The 19,409-nt window shown below is 40.7% G+C and overlaps 1 non-coding gene across 1 annotated transcript; it reads left to right on the top strand.

The window, feature by feature from the left end:
* The first annotated feature begins 16,698 nt into the window (after nucleotides 1–16,698).
* LOC130977582 (small nucleolar RNA R71) lies at nucleotides 16,699–16,805 on the top strand. The gene has a single exon (XR_009085268.1). It is a non-coding gene; the product is annotated as a small nucleolar RNA R71 (small nucleolar RNA).
* The last annotated feature ends 2,604 nt before the right edge of the window (nucleotides 16,806–19,409 follow it).

Raw genomic sequence — 19,409 nt, 5'->3', positions numbered from 1 at the left:
TTTAGCTGATAATCCTGGATTAGTTAATCCAAGTTACCAAGTGATGAGGCACCCGTAAGAGCTTATTCATCCAAGTATATCCCTTGCACATGAACACCACAGACACATGCCTCAATCTTAAAACCCTTGGTGCCTAGCATTGTTTTTTATTGTGTTTCCTTCATTTTCAACTTTTATTGCTCTTTCTCTTTTCTTATTGGGATCTTATTATTTAGTTAGTCTCATAGGATTTGTTTCAAGCATAGGATTCAGGATAGATAGTTGCCTTCTTTCCTTGTTGGTGAACCAACTTAGCTAATTAATCACCCTACCACAAACATTCAGAACTCACTTCACAAAATAACTCCACTCTTGTTCTTATCATAACATTTTCTTTTTGATTAACTTAAAGGACAGGCATACAAGTAAGAAAGATGAAGATGAAAACTAGGGACCTAGACTAGTGAGCATGGACCTAAGCAACAACATTTTAAAGTATAATCGAAAATTCCTAAGCTACTATGGAAGCATGTTCTATTTCATACATGATTTTCCTTATTTAAAGCTTTGAAAAAGATAGAACTAAGAAGGAACTCCACCACCTTTTATTCATGGGGATGCCTATGTTCTTATGCTTCCTTGTCTTCTTTATGTCCACTTTGTCCACTTGTGCTTCCTCTCATCCGATTCATTCTGGCTATTTTCCAATCTTCCAGTGCCTTCCTTACTGACTCATGACTCTTTTTGGCCCTTTCGCGCTCCACTCGTGCTAATTCATCCTTTACATCCTCATATTTTGTGATCCACGGATGCAATACAGGTAGTTGTCTGACTATGTTTCCAAGCCTGGCTTGGGTATTTACATGATATCCAGTTTCACTCATGTAAACCCCTTCCAAAAATGCTCTGTATTCATTGAAAAGATCTGCCTGTTCTCTTTGTTTCCTATGCATCTCATGAATGTGTGCACCTTGATGTGCTTGGATGTTGATTAGCTTTTGGATGGCTTCTTGTTGTTGATCTTGCTTTTTGTTCAGGTTATGGAAGGACTCACTCCATTGTCTCCCTTGTTCTAATTGCTGGTCCATCAATTGTTTTTGCCATTCCCCTTGCTGATTCATCCATCTAGAGAGTGATTCTTCTTGGCGGTCCATTATTTACATTTAAAGCTCCTTCTGTGCCCCTTGATTTTCCATGCATTGCCTAGATAAGGTATCAATAGCCTCTTGTAATTGGTGCATGCCTAAGGTGGCTGGGACTTGCTGGTGCACGAAATTGCAATAACACTTTTGCAATCCCGCACAACTAACCAGCAAGTGCACTGGGTCGTCCAAGTAATACCTTGCGTGAGCAAGGGTCGATCCCACGGAGATTGTCGGCTTGAATCAAGCTATGGTTATCTTGTAAATCTTAGTCAGGATATCAGAAATATTCAGGATTGATTGTGAAAAGCAAAAGAACATGAAATGGTTACTTGTTTTGCAGTAATGGAGAATAGGTTGAGGTTTGGAGATGCTCCATCTTCTGAATCTCTGCTTTCCTACTGTCTTCTTCATCAAACACGCAAGTCTCCTTCCATGGCAAGCTGTGTGTAGGGTTTCACCGTTGTCAGTGGCTACCTCCCATCCTCTCATTGGAACGATTCCTAATGCCCTGTCACGGCACGGCATTCCATCTGTCGGTTCTCAATCAGACCGGAGTAGAATCCAGTGATTCTTTTGGCGTCTGTCACTAACGCCCCGCCTTCAGGAGATTGAAGCACGTCACAGTCATTCAGTCATTGAATCCTACTCAGAATACCACAGACAAGGTTTAGACCTTCCGGATTCTCTTGAATGCCGCCATCAGTCTAGCTTATACCACGAAGATTCCGATAAAAGAATCCAAGAGATAACTACTTAGTCTAAGGTAGAACAGAGGTGGTTGTCAGGCACATGTTCATAATTGAGAATGATGATGATTGTCACTGATCATCACATTCATCCGGATTAAGAACAAGTATTATCTTAGAATGGAAGCAAGCATGATTGAATGAGAAACAGTAGTAATTGCATTAATCCATCAAGACACAGCAGAGCTCCTCACCCCCAACCATGGGGTTTAGAGACTCATGCTGTGGAAGAAAACGTGTACAATGTCATAAGGTCGCATTCCGTTCCGATTACAAAGTCAAAAGGTCCTATATGTAGTAAACTAGTATCCTAAGGTTTACAGAAATGAGTAAATGACAGAAAAATCCACTTCCGGGCCCACTTGGTGTGTGCTTGGGCTGAGCATTGAAGCTTTTATGTGTAGAGACGTTTTCTGGAGTTAAACGCCAGTTCTCATGCCAGTTTGGGCGTTTAACTCCAAGTTTTATGCCAGTTCCGGCGTTTAACGCTGGAATTTCTGAGGCCGGATTGCTACGCAGGTTTGGGCCATCAAATCTTGGACAAAGTATGGACTATTATATATTGCTGGAAAGCCCTGGATGTCTACTTTCCAATGCCGTTGAGAGCGCGCCAATTGGGTTTCTGTAGCTCCAGAAAATCCACTTCGAGTGCAGGGAGGTCAGAATCCAACAGCATCTGCAGTCCTTTTCAGTCTCTGGATCAGATTTTTGCTCAGAACCTTCAATTTCAGTCAGAAAATACCTGAAATCACAGAAAAACACACAAACTCATAGTAAAGTCCAGAAAAGTGAATTTTAACTAAAAACTAATAAAAATATAATAAAAACTCAACTAAAACTACCAAAAACATACTAAAAACAATGCCAAAAAGCATATAAATTATCCGCTCATCACAACACCAAACTTAAATTGTTGCTTGTCCCCAAGCAACTGAAAATCAAAATAGGATGAAAAGAAGAGAATATACTATAGACTCCAAAATATCAAAGAAACATAGTTCCAATTAGATGAGCGGGACTAGTAGCTTTTTGCCTCCGAACAGTTTTGGCATCTCACTCTATCCTTTGAAGTTCAGAATGATTAGCATCTATAAGAACTCAAAACTCAGATAGTGTTATTGATTCTCCTAGTTAAGTATGTTGATTCTTGATCATAGCCAGTGTATGAGTCTTGGCTGTGGCCCAAAGCACTCTGTCTTCCAGTATTACCACCGGATACATACATGCCACAGACACATAATTGGGTGAACCTTTTTAGATTGTGACTCAGCTTTGCTAAAGTCCCCAATTAGAGGTGTCCAGGGTTCTTAAGCACACTCTTTTGCCTTGGATCACAACTTTATTTCCTTCTCTTTTTTTTCTTTTCTTCTTTTTTTTTTCTTTCTTTTTTTTTTCGAAATTTTTTTTTCACTGCTTTTCTTGCTTCAAGAATCAATTTGATGATTTTTCAGATCCTCAATAACAGTTCTCTTTCTCCTCATTCTTTCAAGAGCCAACAAATTTAACATTCTTAAAAACAACAAATTCAAGAGACATATGCACTGTTCAAGCATTCATTCAGAAAACAAAAAGTATTGTCACCACATCAAACTAATTCAACTAGTTTCAGAGATAAATTTCGAAATCCTGTACTTCTTGTTCTTTTGTGATTAAAGCATTTTTTCTTTTAAGAAAGGTGATGGATTCATAGGACATTCATAACTTTAAGGCATAACTTTAATTTTATTAATTATGAATTAAAAACAAGACTCAAAAATAGATATAGAATGAGACTAGAAAAACGAAAAATAAAAACAAAATAGAGGAAAATAAAAAAACGAAAAACAGAGGCTCCTAATGATAGAGGTTTTCACAGAGTTAGGACTCAACAACCTTGATTTTGAGAAGTGGATGCTCCCTCAGCTTGAGAGGAGAGCTTTTGGCGTTTAACCTCTTGGAGTTCACGCCCCTGCTTCTCTTGTTCCTTTAGCAATTTGCAGAGCATGAAGTTCTGATTCTGCTGTTCTTCCTTCAGTTGCTCCATAGTCTCTTGCAACTTGTTAATAGATGCTTCTAGGCTGGACCAGTAGTCAATTCTTGGGAATTCAGGGAGGAATTCCTGCGCCCTCCTCTTGATGGAGTTGTCTTGCACTTGTCCTTCCATTGACTTCTTGGTGATTGGGTGTTCAATGGGTATGAACTCATCTACTCCCATCTTCACCCCAGCCTCTTTACAGAGCAAGGAAATGAAGCTTGGGTAAGCCAGTTTGGCCTCAGTGGAATTCTTATTTGCAATGGTGTAGATCTCACAAGCAATCACATGATGAACCTCCACTTCTTTTCCAAGCATAATGCAATGAATCATCACTGCTCTCTTGATGGTGACCTCAGAACGGTTGCTAGTGGGCAATATGGAACGCCCAATAAAGTCTAGCCAACCTCTTGCAATTGGCTTGAGGTCTCCCCTCTTGAGTTGGTTTGGGACACCCTTTGAATTGGTTATCCACTTAGTCCCAGGGAGGCATATGTCCTCTAGAACTTGATCCAACCCTTTATCTACTCTCACCATCCTCCTATTGAAGGAATCAGGATCATCTTGTAGTTGAGGTAGTTTGAAGATTTCTCTTATTTTGTCCAGATGGAAGTACATAACTTTCCCTCTGACCATGGTTCTGTGGGTATGGTAAGCGGTTCCAGTCATTCTTTGCTTATCTGTTAGCCACAGATTTGAGTAGAATTCCTGAACCATGTTCCTTCCAACCTTTGTCTCAGGATTGGTCAGAACTTCCCAACCTCTGTTTCGAATTTGCTCTTGGATCTCCGGATATTCATCTTCTTTCAGATCAAATTTAACTTCCGGGATCACTGACCTCAGACCCATTATTTTGTGATAATGGTCTTCATGTTCTTTGGTTAAGAACTTCTCTTCATTCCAAAGATTCTTTGGATTAGTCTCTTTCTTTCCTCTTGAGTTGGTTTGTTTTCCCTTGGGAGCCATGATCTTGATAGATTTTGGCTTAGTGATCACGGAAAAGCACACCAAACTTAGAGGTTTTGCTTGTCCTCAAGCAAAAAGAAAAGAAAGAAGAGAAGAGAGAGAAAGAGAGAGAGGAAATTCGAATGGTGTGAGGAAGGAGGGGTGAGGAACGTTCATTTATAGAGTGGGGGGATTAGAATTTCGAAAACAAAAGAGAGATTTGAAAGGAAATTTGAAAAGATTTTGAAAAAAATTTGAGAAAAGGGTGAGTTTTTGAAGAAGATTTGAGATTATTTTGAAATAGATTTGAAGAATGGTTTTGATTTGTGAAGATTTGAAAGTGAATGATGAAAGGTTGAAGTGCATTTATGTAGAAGATTATGGGTAAAAAGAGGAAAGTTTAAAAAAATTTGAGTTGAAAACAAAAATGTGGTCCCCCCACCTTTCTGGCGTTAAACGCCCAGAATGGCACCCATTCTGGCGTTTAACGCCCACTTGTCACCCTTTTTGGGCGTTTAACGCCCAGCCAGGTACCCTGGCTGGCGTTAAACGCCAGAAAACCTTCCTCACTGGGCGTTTTTCTGAACGCCCAGTGATGCTGCACACCTGGCGTTAAACGCCCAGAATGGTACCCATTCTGGCGTTTAACGCCCAAAATGCACCTTACTGGCGTTTTTTCGCCAGTAAGCTCATTTTCTCTGCTTTTTGAGCTGAATCCTTCTGTAACTCTGTGAATTCCTTCATTTTTTGATATTTGCCTCTGTAAGAACAAATCATACAACCTACTAATGACTGGGTTGCCTCCCAGTAAGCGCTTCTTTACTGTCTTTAGCTGGACTTTCACTGAGAATCACTCTAGTCTCAGTTTTGAGCACTCCTGCTCAAAGTTTCCTTCAAGATAGTGTTTGATTCTCTGTCCATTAACAATGAACTTCTTATCAGAATCAATATCCTGAAGCTCAACATATCCATATGGTGACACTCCTGTAATCACATATGGACCCCTCCACCGGGATTTGAGTTTTCCTGGAAACAGTTTGAGCCTGGAGTTGAAGAGCAGAACTTTTTGTCCTGGCTCAAAGACTCTGGTTGACAATCTCTTGTCATGCCACTTCTTTGCCTTTTCCTTATAAATTTTTGCATTTTCGAAGGCATTGAGTCTGAACTCTTCTAGCTCATTTAGCTGGAGCAGTCTTTTCTCACCAGCTAACTGTGCATCCATGTTTAGGAATCTGGTTGCCCAATAGGCTTTATGTTCCAGTTCCACAGGCAAATGACAGGCCTTCCCATACACCAATTGGTATGGGGAGGTACCTATAGGAGTCTTGAATGCTGTTCTGTATGCCCACAGAGCATCATCCAAGCTCCTTGCCCAATCCTTTCTTCGGGACATTACAGTCCGTTCTAGGATTCTTTTTAGCTCTCTGTTAGAGACTTCTGCTTGCCCATTTGTCTGTGGATGATACGGAGTTGCCACTTTATGGCTGATTCCATATCTAACCATAGCAGAGTATAGCTGTTTATTGCAGAAATGAGTGCCCCCATCACTGATTAGCACTCTGGGGACGCCAAACCTGCTGAAAATGTTTTTCTGGAGGAATTTCAGCACGGTCTTGGTATCATTAGTGGGTGTAGCAACTGCTTCTACCCACTTAGATACATAGTCCACTGCCACCAGAATGTAAGTGTTTGAGTATGATGGTGGGAATGGCCCCATGAAGTCAATTCCCCATACATCAAACAGCTCTATCTCTAATATCCCTTGTTGAGGCATGGCATATCCATGAGGCAGGTTACCAGCTCTTTGGCAACTGTCACAGTTACGCACAAACTCTCGGGAATCTTTATAGAGAGTAGGCCAGTAGAAGCCACATTGGAGGACTTTAGTGGCTGTTCGCTCACTTCCAAAATGTCCTCCATACTGTGATCCATGGCAGTGCCATAGGATCCTCTGTGCTTCTTCTCTGGGTACACACCTGCGGATCACTCCGTCAGCACATCTCTTAAAGAGATATGGTTCATCCCAAAGGTAGTACTTGGCATCTGCAATTAATTTCTTTTTCTGCATGTAACTGTACTCTTTGGGTATGAACCTCACAGCTTTATAGTTTGCAATGTCTGCAAACCATGGAGCTTCCTGAATGGCAAATAATTGCTCATCTGGGAAAGTCTCAGAAATCTCAGTAGAAGGGAGGGACGCCCCAACTACTGGCTCTATTCTGGACAGATGGTCAGCTACCTGATTCTCTGTCCCTTTTCTGTCTCTTATTTCTATATCAAACTCTTGCAGAAGCAACACCCATCTGATAAGCCTGGGTTTTGAATCCTGCTTTGTGAGTAAGTATTTAAGAGCAGCATGGTCAGTGTACACAATCACTTTGGATCCTACTAGGTAGGATCTAAACTTGTCAATGGCATAAACCACTGCAAGTAATTCTTTTTCTGTGGTTGTGTAATTTTTCTGTGCATCATTTAGAACACGACTAGCATAATAAATGACATGCAGAAGTTTATTATGCCTCTGTCCCAACACTGCACCAATGGCATGATCACTGGCATCACACATTAATTCAAATGGTAATGCCCAATCTGGTGCAGAGATAACTGGTGCTGTGACCAACTTAGCTTTCAGGGTCTCAAATGCCTGCAGACACTCATTATCAAAGATAAATGGAGTGTCAGCAGCTAGCAGATTACTCAGAGGTTTGGCAATTTTCGAAAAATCCTTGATAAACCTTCTGTAAAATCCTGCATGTCCCAGAAAGCTTCTGATTGCCTTAACATTGGCAGGTGGTGGTAATTTTTCAATTACCTCTACCTTTGCCTTATCCACCTCTATTCCCCTGCTTGAAATTTTGTGCCCAAGGACAATTCCTTCAGTCACCATAAAGTGACATTTCTCCCAGTTTAAAACCAGGTTAGTCTCTTGGCATCTTTTCAGGACAAGTGATAGGTGGTTAAGACAGGAGCTGAATGAGTCTCCATATACTGAAAAGTCATCCATGAAGACTTCCAGAAATTTCTCTACCATATCTGAGAAGATAGAGAGCATGCACCTCTGAAAGGTTGCAGGTGCATTGCACAGACCAAAAGGCATTCTCCTATAGGCAAACACGCCTGAAGGGCAGGTGAATGCTGTTTTCTCTTGGTCCTGAGGGTCTACTGCAATTTGGTTGTAGCCTGAATAGCCATCCAAAAAGCAGTAATAATCATGGCCAGCTAGTCTTTCTAGCATTTGGTCTATGAATGGTAAAGGAAAATGATCCTTTCTGGTGGCTGTATTGAGCCTTCTGTAGTCAATACACATGCGCCACCCTGTGACTGTCCTGGTGGGAACCAGTTCATTTTTTTCATTATGAACCACTGTCATGCCTCCCTTTTTGGGAACAACTTGGACAGGGCTCACCCAGGGGCTATCAGAAATAGGATAAATGATCCCAGCCTCTAGTAATTTAGTGACCTCTTTCTGCACCACTTCCTTCATGGCAGGATTTAGCCTCCTCTGTGGTTGAACCACTGGTTTGGCATTATCCTCCAACAGGATCTTGTGCATGCATCTAGCTGGGCTAATGCCCTTAAGATCACTTATGGACCACCCAAGAGCTGTCTTGTGTGTCCTTAGCACTTGAATCAGTGCTTCCTCTTCCTGTGAATTTAAAGCAGAGCTTATAATCACTGGAAAAGTGTCACCCTCTCCCAGAAATGCATATTTCAAGGATGATGGTAATGGTTTGAGTTCAGGCTTGGGAGGCTTATCCTCCTCCTGAGGAATTTTCGAAAATTCCTTTACTTCCTCTAGTTCTTCTTGATCAGGTTGAGCATCTTTGAAGATGTCCTCAAGCTCTGATTCTAGGCTTTCAGCCATATTGATCTCTTCTACCAGAGAATCAATAATGTCAACGTCCATGCAGTCTTCTGGTGTGTTTGGATGCTACATAGCTTTCACAGCATTCAACTTGAACTCATCCTCATTGACTCTCAGGGTTACTTCCCCTTTATGTACATCAATGAGAGTTCGTCCAGTTGCTAGGAAAGGTCTTCCTAGAATGAGAGTTGCACTTTTGTGCTCCTCCATTTCCAGCACCACAAAGTCAGTTGGAAAGGCAAATGGCCCAACCTTGACAATCATGTCCTCTATTATGCCTGATGGGTGTTTAATGGAACCATCAGCAAGTTGGAGGCATATCCTGGTTGGTTTGACTTCTCCAGTCAACCCAAGCTTTCTGATAGTGGATGCAGGTATTAGATTGATGCTTGCTCCAAGATCACATAGGGCTATCTTGGTGCAGGCGCCTTCTAATGTGCAGGGTATCATAAAGCTTCCAGGATCTTGAAGCTTTTCTGGTAAGCTTTTCAAAATGACTGCACTGCATTCTTCAGTGAGAAACACTTTTTCAGTTTCTCTCCAATTCTTCTTATGGCTTAAGATCTCTTTCATGAACTTAGCATAAGAGGGTATTTGTTCAAGTGCCTCTGCAAACGGAATCTTTATTTCAAGAGTCCTTAGATAGTCTGCAAAGCGGGCAAATTGCTTATCCTGTTCCGCTTTGCGGAGTTTCTGAGGATAAGGCATCTTGGCTTGATATTCTTCAACCTTAGATGCTGCAGGTTTATTCCTTACAGAAATGGTTGAAGAGGCCTTGTTAGGGGGATAATCATCAGAACTCTCAGGTGCCTGATTCTCCTTGGGCGTTTGAACGCCAGGAGTGGATGAAGTTTGGGCGTTAAACGCCAACTTCTCCCCCTTTTCTGGCGTTTGAACGCCAGAACTGGGCAGGGAATGGGCGTTTAACGCCAGCTTTCCTCCCTGTTCTGGCGTTTGAACGCCAGTATTGGGCAAGGAATGGGCGTTTAACGCCAACTTTCCTTCCCTTTCTGGCGTTTGAACGCCAATAATATTCCTCTCTGGGCTCTTACTGTCCTCAGAGGGATTTTGAACAGTGGCTTGGTTATCCTCTGTCAACTGTTCCTTAATTGACTTCTTGCTCTTTTGAGCAGTGGCATTCAGTGTTTTCCCACTCCTCAGTTGAACTGCTTGACACTCCTCTGTTATTTGTTTAGATATTTGCTGTTTTGCTTGATTCAACTGTAGTTCTATGCTCTTATTAGCAACTTTAGTTTCATGGAGCATCTCTTTGAATTCTGCTAACTGTTCTGTCATCAGGAGCAATTGTTGATTAAGCTCATTCATCTGTTCTTGAGGATCAGGATCATTGACTACTGCCATGACCTCTTCTTGTGGAACGAATTCCTTGCTAGAATATAAGTATTGGTTTCTAGCAACAATGTCTATAAGCTCTTGAGCTTCTTCAATTGTCTTTCTCATGTGTATAGATCCACCAGCTGAGTGGTCTAAAGACATCTGAGCTTTTTCTGTAAGCCCATAGTAGAAGATGTCTAACTGTACCCACTCTGAAAACATTTCAGAGGGGCATTTTCTGAGCATACCTCTATACCTCTCCCAGGCATCATAAAGGGATTCATTATCCTCTTGTTTAAAGCCTTGGATGTCCAGCCTTAGCTGTGTCATCCTTTTTGGAGGGTAAAAATGATTCAGGAATTTTTCTGATAACTGTTTCCATGTCTTTATGCTTGCTGTAGGTTGGTTGTTCAACCACCTTTTTGCTTGATCTTTTACAGCAAATGGAAATAATAACAGTCTGTAGACATCCTGATCTACCTCTTTATCATGTATTGTGTCAGCAATTTGTAAGAACTGTGCCAGAAACTCAGTAGGTTCTTCCTCTGGAAGACCGGAATACTGGCAATTTTGCTGCACTATGATAATGAGTTGAGGGTTTAGCTCAAAGCTGCTTGCTTTGATGGGAGGTACACAAATGCTACTTCCATATGCAGCTGTACTGGGGTTGGCATAGGACCCCAGAGTCCTTCTGGACTGATTAATTCCACTTAAGTCCATAATGGACAAAAGGGAAATGATGATAATTGCAAAGAGATAAATTTTGTTTATTTTTATATTTTTTTTTGAATAACCGAAAAAAATTAAAATAAAAGGAGATAAAAATAAAAAATTTCGAAAATAGAAAAGAAAATAAAATCAAAGCAAATTGAGAACTGAATCAATTAAGTAAGTAAAAAGATTTTGAAAACAGCAATTAAAAAGATATGATTGAAAAATTTTTATGAAAAAAGATTTGATTTTTAAAAAGAGGAAAGAGAAAAACACAAAAAGACACCAAACTTAAAATTTTAGAAAATCAAACACACAGTTTTCGAAAATTTTAAAGGAAAAACATAAAGAGGACACCAAACTTAGAATTTTTATGAATCAAAAAGGGACTAAGAACATGCAAAAACGAAAATTTTAAAAGAAAAATAAAAGCATGCAATTGACACCAAACTTAAAATATGAAACTAGACTCAACTAAAAGACTCTAAACCAACAAAAATAAAACAGTCCTAATCTAAGCAACAAGATAAGCCGTCAGTTGTCCAAACTCGAACAATCCCCGGCAACGGCGCCAAAAACTTGGTGCACGAAATTGCAATAACACTTTTGCAATCCCGCACAACTAACCAGCAAGTGCACTGGGTCGTCCAAGTAATACCTTGCGTGAGCAAGGGTCGATCCCACGGAGATTGTCGGCTTGAATCAAGCTATGGTTATCTTGTAAATCTTAGTCAGGATATCAGAAATATTCAGGATTGATTGTGAAAAGCAAAAGAACATGAAATGGTTACTTGTTTTGCAGTAATGGAGAATAGGTTGAGGTTTGGAGATGCTCCATCTTCTGAATCTCTGCTTTCCTACTGTCTTCTTCATCAAACACGCAAGTCTCCTTCCATGGCAAGCTGTGTGTAGGGTTTCACCGTTGTCAGTGGCTACCTCCCATCCTCTCATTGGAACGATTCCTAATGCCCTGTCACGGCACGGCATTCCATCTGTCGGTTCTCAATCAGACCGGAGTAGAATCCAGTGATTCTTTTGGCGTCTGTCACTAACGCCCCGCCTTCAGGAGATTGAAGCACGTCACAGTCATTCAGTCATTGAATCCTACTCAGAATACCACAGACAAGGTTTAGACCTTCCGGATTCTCTTGAATGCCGCCATCAGTCTAGCTTATACCACGAAGATTCCGATAAAAGAATCCAAGAGATAACTACTTAGTCTAAGGTAGAACAGAGGTGGTTGTCAGGCACATGTTCATAATTGAGAATGATGATGATTGTCACTGATCATCACATTCATCCGGATTAAGAACAAGTATTATCTTAGAATGGAAGCAAGCATGATTGAATGAGAAACAGTAGTAATTGCATTAATCCATCAAGACACAGCAGAGCTCCTCACCCCCAACCATGGGGTTTAGAGACTCATGCTGTGGAAGAAAACGTGTACAATGTCATAAGGTCGCATTCCGTTCCGATTACAAAGTCAAAAGGTCCTATATGTAGTAAACTAGTATCCTAAGGTTTACAGAAATGAGTAAATGACAGAAAAATCCACTTCCGGGCCCACTTGGTGTGTGCTTGGGCTGAGCATTGAAGCTTTTATGTGTAGAGACGTTTTCTGGAGTTAAACGCCAGTTCTCATGCCAGTTTGGGCGTTTAACTCCAAGTTTTATGCCAGTTCCGGCGTTTAACGCTGGAATTTCTGAGGCCGGATTGCTACGCAGGTTTGGGCCATCAAATCTTGGGCAAAGTATGGACTATTATATATTGCTGGAAAGCCCTGGATGTCTACTTTCCAATGCCGTTGAGAGCGCGCCAATTGGGCTTCTGTAGCTCCAGAAAATCCACTTCGAGTGCAGGGAGGTCAGAATCCAACAGCATCTGCAGTCCTTTTCAGTCTCTGGATCAGATTTTTGCTCAAAACCTTCAATTTCAGTCAGAAAATACCTGAAATCACAGAAAAACACACAAACTCATAGTAAAGTCCAGAAAAGTGAATTTTAACTAAAAACTAATAAAAATATAATAAAAACTCAACTAAAACTACCAAAAACATACTAAAAACAATGCCAAAAAGCATATAAATTATCCGCTCATCACTTGCTCCTGTGGATGTTGTCCTTCCTCAGCTTGATGGGCTGGCCTCTTTCTTACCCTTCGTTAAGGTAGGGGAGTTGCAGCAGCATGCATCCGACGATAAGTGATTGGAAGGCCAACCTTTATCCACTCGCGGTTTTCATCCTCGAACACCACCCTAGCCTTGTTGCAAAGACGGAGAATAGTGCTGGGATAACCCAACCTTCCTCAAGAATCACTATTCTCAGCAAGCTTCTGAATGCCTTGGGCTATGAGTTCATGAACCTTGATTTCTCCTCCCTTCATTATGCATTGCACCATTGTTGCTCTCTTAAGGTTTACCTCTGAGTTATTTCCGGCTGGGAGGATGGATCTCCTTACAATTTCAAACCACCCCTTAGCCTCAAGAAGGAGATCTCCTCTTTTTATAAATCTGGGTTTCCCATAGGCTCTCTGTCCCAATCTGCTCCTTGCACACAGATATCTTTTATAATTTGGTCGTGGTTGGGGTTGTTATCCATTCTTGAGTGATAGCTCTCTTCTACAAAGAGTATGGTTCGCAGCTTTAGCACTCTCATGATGCTCATGGGACTAAAATCCACCATGACCCCTCTCATGAAACTTGTATAGGATTCATCTGCCTTATCATGTCTAACTGCATTTGCATTAAACTCTCTTACCAGAGTTGCGTTCACCTTTGTAATCGGATCGGTGAGGAGCTCCCATCGACGTTTTTCCACCTTCTCTGTGATTTCTGGGCACTCAGTTTGTGTGACTTGAAAGCCTAATTCATATATGATTTCTTTGTCAGCCATCCATCCAAATTGTAGTGCATAGTAAAAGGTTCTAAATTTCTTTTCATCAAAAGGAGGATGTTCTATAGGTTTCTTCCCTTTTCGTCTTTTGGAGCTTGATGATGCCACGCAAGATGGTTGATGTGTTTGTTACTCACAAGATGGCTAGGAGAGTGTGTATGGAACTTTTGGTGGATGATGAAATGTGTGTGTTTGAAAGTGAGAAGGGAGATGAATGAGAACAAGAAGTGTACGGAGAGGGTGTAGAATGAGGATCATTTATATAGAAGAATGGTGGGTGTTTGAAAGGTGTGGATTGATAGTGTTATTTTGTAATGGACGGTTGGGGTTTGGTATTGAATGAGCACAAGGATCACCCCTTTTATGATGGTCTTGGTTTGGTTTCCAAGGCTATCCACTCCCAATGTTGCATGGCAACACTCCCCAAGATACTCCCCTTGAAGACAAGTGTGTAAGTTCCTTGGTATAGTGGCCGAATCTCCCCTCTTTAATTTTCCTATCAAGTGCCATCAATACCCTTTTTGATTTCCTATACAAGACAAAAGGGAATGCAAAGGGTTAATTGAATTTTTGGTGGGAAAAAAATTAAAGTGTGAAATAGCTACTAGTAAAGATTTTTTTTCTTTAATTTTGAAATAACTAAATGCTTTTCATAAATATAAATCAATCGACCACTCAAGTTCCCATGCATGCAACGTAGGTAACACCAAACTTGTTTGTGATCATATGTTGCAACAAGATTTGAAAGGGATCATATACTATTGAGTGTGTTCAAGCCCTCTTGGTGTGCCTTGAACACCAAACTTATCATGTACTATATGCTGCATGTAGGGGTCTTATATTGTTTGTCGAAGTTAATTTAGAATCAATGAACTTTGCTTTATTACTACTATTAGAGATTAAAGAGAGAGGGTGTAGAACATGGGTTACCTCCCATGAAGCGCTTTTTTAGCGTCATTAGCTTGACGTTTGGTCCTTGTCAAGGTGGTTGGTAGTGCTTAAAATCTTCTCCCCTTGCAGTGAACATATTTCCATTGGCTTTGTTGAGAAGTTCCACATGTTCCAGAGATAAGATTTTGTTGATGGTGTATACTGGAGGCAGCTGAGATGGAATGGTGGGGAGATGAGGTGGTATAGTTGGGAAGTAGGCAGAAACCACTTCATCTCATAGAGAGAAACTTTCTGTAGGGATTTTCTTGTTTTTCCATCCCCTTGGGACTTTTTTCTTGTGTCCTTTGATGTCGTTTTGCTACTTGTGGTTTTCCCTTTAAGAGAAGTTTTGTTGCTTGTCTCATACGACTCTGGTGGGTCTGGTTCCTTTTGGATTGCACTTGGTTGATGTTCTTTCTGATCACATTGGTTGTTAACCACAGGAGTTCTTAGGGGTAGTGCTTGAGCTCCCTTGTTTGACTCTTCCTTCAGCTCTTTGTTATCATGATCTGCTTCTTGTGAGAGTTTGAAAACATTGAAGGTGAGCTGTTCATCATGTATTCTCAGTACTAACTCTCCTTGCTCTACATCTATAAGTGCTCTGGCTGTGGCTAAGAATGGCCTTTCCAGAATGATGGGGTGAATAGGATTCTCATCCATTTCCAGGATGACAAAGTTTGTGGAGAGGAAGTAGTTCCCAACCTTCACTAACACATTCTCAACCACTCCTATTGCCTGTTTTTGAGTTTTGTCAGCCAATTTGATGATTACATCTCTGGGTGTTAGCTCATTGATTTGAAGCTTTTTCATGAGGGATAGAGGCATTAGGTTGATACTTGCTCCCAAGTCACAGAGTCCCTTATCAATCATTGTTTCTTCTATAGCACAGGGAATGTGGAAACTCCCTGGATCCTTCTTCTTTATGGGTGGCCCTGTTTTTATGAGAGCACTGCAATACCTGTTCATCTTTATTGTTTGTCCACCCTTCAATGAACTCTTTCTAGCTAGTAGCTCCTTTATATACTTAATGTAGGAGGGCATTTGCTGGAGGGCTTTAATGAATGGTATATTTACATCAAGAGATGCAAACATGTTGAGGAACCTTGAATACATTCTCCCTGCTACACCACCCTTAAGCCTTTGGGAAAAGGGTGCATATGGGTTCAGTATCTCCCTTTTCTTTAGCTCTTCCTTGAGTGTGAGTTGGGGTGCATGGTTTCTTTCTTCATGGTTTCCCTTTGGACTGTCTTGGAGGTGTTCTACTTCCTCCATACTCCTCTCATCACTTGTGGTGATCATCTTACATTCTTTCCACCTTACTTTCTTTGTTTCTCCTCTTGGATTCTTCTCTGTGTCACTTGGAAAACCATCAGTGGGTTTGGAAATCTGTTAAGATAAATACCCTACTTGGGACTCTAGTCTTTTGATGGTTTCCTCTTGGTTTTTTATATTGGCTCGCACTTCATCCTTGAACACCTTGTTGTCTTGAACTTCTCTACATATGTATTCAAGTAGAGTCTCAATTTTGGAAAGCCTATCCTCAGTTAGTGATGGTGGGCTGAGATTAGGTGGTTGAGAAGGGTGATTAGGTGAGTGTTGATAGGATCTCTGTGAGGTATGTTGGTGAGTTGCATTGTTATTGGGATTGTGGTTGTGGCGTCTCTAATCTTGGCCTTGGTCTTGTTGATTCTCCCACCCAAAGTTGGGGCGATTTCTCCATCCAGAGTTGTAAGTTTTGGAGTATGGATCATGGATTTGTCTTGGTGAGTTTTCAACATAGTTGGCTTGTTCCCAGTCAGCTTCTTCTCCTATATTTACTCTTTCTTAAGCTGGTGATGAAGTGATGACTGCAGCAACTTGGTTTCCTTCCACCTTCTTGGTAAGATCTGCTAGCTGCTTGGTGATCATCTTATTTTGAGCCAGCAATGCATCCATGTGTTTCAGCTCCATTACTCCTCGGGTGTTGCTTTTTTCAGAAGCATAGAAGTAGTTATTCTCAACTACCATCTCAATGACATCTATGGCTTCTTCAATGGTTTTCTTCTTGTTTAGGGAGCCCCCTGATGAATGGTCTACAGCCTTCTTTGACTCATAAGAAAGACCTTCATAGAAAATGTGAAGTTGAACCCATTCATTGAACATATCTGGTGGGCATCTTCTTGTTAAGTCCTTGAACCTCTCCCATGCCTTATAGAGAGTTTCACCATCTTGTTGCCTGAAAGTTTGCATCTAAGCTCTCATCCTGTTAATTCTTTGAGGAGTGTAAAATCTTGCCAAAAACTTGTTCACCACATCTTCCCAATTTGTTAAGCTCTCTTTTGGAAAAGACTCCAACCACTTGGATGCCTTGTCCCTGAGTGAAAAAGGGAATAAAAGCAGCCTATAGACATCCGAGTGGACTCCATTAGACTTCATAGTTTCACAAATTCTCAGGAATGTGGTTAGATGTTGATTGGGGTCTTCTTGGGCACTTCCTCTAAATGAGCAGTTGTTTTGAACAAGGGTGATGAGCTGGAGTTTTAGTTCAAAGTTGTTGGCATGTATGGTGGGCTTTTGGATGCTACTTCCACAGTTTCCTGGGTTTGGATTAATGTAAGAGCTTAGAACTCTCCTCTCTTGCCCAGCATGATTTACAGGGCCTTCTCTGGCATGGTTCTGAGCTTCTCCTTCTTGATTATTTTCCAAATTCTCCTCCACATTTGTTTCAAAATACTCTTCCTCTTCCTCAGCACCAACAACTCCTTTCCCTCTTACTTCCCTCCTTAGTCTCTGGAGGGTCCTTTTAGGTTCTAAATCGAAGGAAGTTGAAGCTCCCCCTCTTCTCCATGTCATACAACTAACAAAGCACACAACAAGAGATGAAATGAAGAGATTATTCTTGTTAGAGTGATTGTTAGTGTGAGTGGTGTAAATTATCAAACAGTTAGTGGGTTAGTGAGCAGAATTGTAAATAATAACAAAGAAGAAAAGAAGACAGAGAGGGTATAGGGGATGAGGAAGAAACTAAACAAACTGAAGGTAAACGACTGAATAAAGTAAACAAACAAAAGAAAAATGCTCAATCTAGTGAACTTCTAACGTAATCATTATTGATACAAAATCAATCCCCGGCAATGGCGCCATAAACTTGATGCACAAAAACTTGTCTCTCAACAAATTTCCCATCAGCAAGTATACCGAATTATCATCAAGTAAAAACTCACAATAGAGTGAGGTTGAATCCCACATGGATTGATTGGTCAAGCAACTTTAGTTGGAAAAGTATGCTAGTTGAGCTAAACAGAATGTAGTTTGAGAATTACAGAAAATTAAATGGCGGGAAAGTAAATAGCAGAAAATAAAGTGCAGAATCTTAAATGGGAATTTGAGGAATTGAGCATGGAAATAAATGGCAGAAAATAAAGAGAATGGGTAAGATCAGAAATGGGGAATTCATTGGGCTCAGGAGATGTTGTATTCTCCGGATCAAATTTATTTTCATCTCTTCCTCAATCAAAGCATCTATTGATCTCCTTGGTAATCTTAGGTGATTGGGTTCCAATTCCTTGGCAACCCAATCTCTCTAAGCTTGAACAATTGCCCAATTCCTTGATTTAATTGCTCATGGGAAGAGATGAAGTGTGGTCACTGATTATACCACATGTATTTCCAAATCAAAGTATTGGAAGGATTACATGTCACTATATCCGCCCAGACCCCAATTCGGTCCAACATGAGAAAGCATTTCTAGCAAGATCTCCTCATCCCTTTTTCAAGGCTCAGAGGAGATCCAATTATGGAGAGTTTCTTTTCCAAGACAACTAACCAATTGAATTAAGATCGAAAGCTTTCTAGTAAATCAAAGGAGAAGAAAGAAGAAGAAGAATGAAAACTATAATTGATCCATCAAATTACAACAGAGCTCCTTAACCCAAATGAAAGGGATTTAGTTATTCATAGCTCTAGAAATGGAAAATGGCAGAAAAGAATACATGCTTAGCTAAAAGTGCAGAAAAGTAAATATACAGAGGGTAGTTCTCTAAAGTGCCAAGCTTCTCTATAGTTCAAAACTACTCCTATATATACTACTCTTCTTGATCTTCTAGTGAGTTCTCCAAGTCCTGGATGTGGGCCTTAGATCTTGAGTTGAAGCAGTTACAATCTTTAGTGGGCTCATCTTGCTGAAAAGTGTGAGTTAGGCATGGGCGTTAGTGATGTTAACGTTAAGTGAAATTGGGGGTTCGAGAACGTTAGTGGCAATTGGTGGACGAAATTGTGATCCTTAAAGTTTTACTCCTTGTACTTGTATGGAATTTAAAAATTGGCTCTATTGGAATTTATGATCACAACTCCATTCAACTAACCAGCAAGTGCACTGGGTCGTCCAAGTAATACCTTACGTGAGTAAGGGTCGATCACACGGAGATTGTTGGTATGAAGCAAGCTATGGTCACCCTGTAAATCTCAGTTAGGCAGATTAAATTGGTTTATGATGAGTTCGAAAATTAATAATAAACAAAAAATAAAATAGGATAGAAATGCTTATGTAAATCAATAGTGGGAATTTCAAATAGGCGTGTGGAGATGCTAGAATCCTTTCGAATCTCTACTTTCTTACTACTTTCATCCAATCCTTCTTACTCCTTTCCATGGCAAACTGTATGTAGGGCATCACCATCATCAATGGCTACTTTTAATCCTCTCGGGAAAATGGTCCTATGCGCTGTCACTGCACAGCTAATCGTCTGGAGGCATCACCCTTGTTGATAGCTACATCCCATCCTCTCAGTGAAAATGGTCCAAATGCTCTGTCACAGCACGGCTAATCATCTGTCGGTTCTTAATCAGGTTGGAGTAGAATCCCTTGAT

This window comes from Arachis stenosperma, chromosome 4 (genome assembly GCF_014773155.1).
Source record: "Arachis stenosperma cultivar V10309 chromosome 4, arast.V10309.gnm1.PFL2, whole genome shotgun sequence".
Classification (NCBI taxonomy): Eukaryota; Viridiplantae; Streptophyta; class Magnoliopsida; order Fabales; family Fabaceae; genus Arachis; species Arachis stenosperma.
Note: the sequence above shows the minus strand (reverse complement) of the source record. Positions and strands in the feature narration are given on the sequence as shown.